General features: G+C 47.3%; 1 pseudogene; it reads left to right on the forward strand.

Annotated features, from left to right (window-relative positions):
• The first annotated feature begins 279 nt into the window (after positions 1-279).
• Positions 280-398, forward strand: LOC124723393 (annotated as a pseudogene).
• The last annotated feature ends 1,643 nt before the right edge of the window (positions 399-2,041 follow it).

Here is a 2,041-nt window from a genome sequence, read left to right on the forward strand (position 1 = left end):
ACTGTTTATAGCAGAAGCGAGAGCTCACGACCAACAGTGAAGAAACGAAGTGGGACAATGGCTAAGCGACATCTTTAAAAGATGTGAGGTAAGCAAGTTGCCTCCATTTGTGCTAGGAAAAGTGATCGCAGACATTCCTTGCTAAAATCAACCGTCTTTGTTAATCCCGGCACATCTTTAAGCTGGGAAGTTTAATGTACTGTGACCCACTGTGTAGTTTGGGGGTGGGGGGGGGGGGGTCAAATCCACATTTACTGTGATTCTACATTTTACCATAAAGCCAACGGCCTTGCTGCAGTGGTAACTCCGGTTCCCGTCAGATCACCGAAGTTAAGCGCTGTCGGGCTGGGTTGTGCACTTGGATGGGTGGCCAACCGGTCTACCGAGCGCTGTTGGCAAGCGGGGTGCACTCAGCCCTTGCGAGCCAAACTGAGGAGCTACTTGATTGAGAAGTAGCGGCTCCGGTCTCGGAAACTGACATACGGCCGGGAGAGCGGTGTCCTGACCACATGCCCCTCCGTACCCGCAAACAGTGACGCCTGTGGGCTGAGTATGACACGGCGGCCGGTCGGTACCTTTGGGCCTTCATGGCCGGTGCGGGAGGAGTTTTTTATATTTTAACATCGACCCCAATATGCGTTACATCCCTAGTGTGGGGCAAAATATCTTTAAACAGCAGTTAATTTTAATAGAATGCATAAAGGCCTCAGAATACTCATTACAACTTCTCTTGGTACATAGAGATAATTGCTGTGCCAAATCAATAAGTTAGTTACAGTTGCGTAAGCAATAGTCAACATCTGGGTACTGAAGTTTGGCGTCTCAGAGATGATGATTAAAAATCAAGAGAGAAATTTTATACTCGCCGTGATAAAGAAATTGTGTCGCTTGTTTAACATGTGAAGAAGCTGAGAAGTAGCCTACTCCACCTGCAGTCAAACGGTAGAATGGAACATGAGCATTGTGCGATGAGAATGATGTTAAAGTACTATGTTAAATCATGCCGTCGCGACTGGGAGACAGATGTCATTTGTTGAAGCTGCGTTCAATTCAGAAGTCCACACTGAGACGGGATTGTCTCCGTATGAGGCAGTGAATGGAAAAATACTGGCCGGTGGCCGTTTGATATCATTAAGACAACAAGGGGCAAGGACAAAGAGTTGGTGTATAATTTCGAGAGAATGGTGAGAGAAATATGAAAGCAAACAGAGGCATTGCAGAGACAGGAGGAAGTTGAGAAATTCTCGGGGAGCTCGTCACATTACAGAGTAGGGCAGTGAGTAGTGCTATTTAGCCCTTACGTGCCGAAGGACAAGTTTAAGAAATTCGTCACGAAGTACCAAGGACCTTACCAAGTGGTTGAAACTGCCATCAGTCAACTTTAGGCTACAGTTACTGATGAGGTTGGCAACAGCATAGTGCATGTTGGATACCTGTGACCATTCCAAGGTGCTCCGGAGCCAATTCCAGGGAGAGTAGCAGCAGAGACTGAGAAAGACACATAGAGGAAGAAGCAGAGAAGTGGGCATGAGAGTGTGGATGGGCCTGTTCAGGAGTCGCCATATCCACTAAGGTCAAGGAAGTGACAGAGGTATTTCTATTGTGTTTATTGACGACTGTTTAGTATATTATGTGTGATGTGTTGGGTTGTGGTGTATTAAGAGTAGAGGAATACATTTTTGGGTTAGAGTAAGGTTTTTTTCATTTTCGTTGCGTGTGAGTGCTGATCAGGAGTAGCAGCCTTCTAGGAAGGGAGGGGGGAGGGAGGGAGAGAGGGAGGATGATGATGATGATAGTCCCTGTCCTCAGTTTGCTGTACACTGAGATCGAGGCTGGAAAGGATACTCGTCATGTCAGTGCTTAACCCCATCACCTGGAGCTGAGTGTAAGTGCCGCCGCAGGATCAGCATCTGGAGGGAAGAGGTCTTTTTGCCAGACAACAGGACACTGGGTTTACTTTTTAATGCATGGAAATTCCAGACTCAAGTGATAAGGCTGGAGGAGGAGTTTCCTGGGCTTTGACGGGAACCCAAAGGCAGGG

The sequence above is a fragment of the Schistocerca piceifrons genome, chromosome X (genome assembly GCF_021461385.2).
Source record: "Schistocerca piceifrons isolate TAMUIC-IGC-003096 chromosome X, iqSchPice1.1, whole genome shotgun sequence".
Lineage (NCBI taxonomy): Eukaryota > Metazoa > Arthropoda > Insecta > Orthoptera > Acrididae > Schistocerca > Schistocerca piceifrons.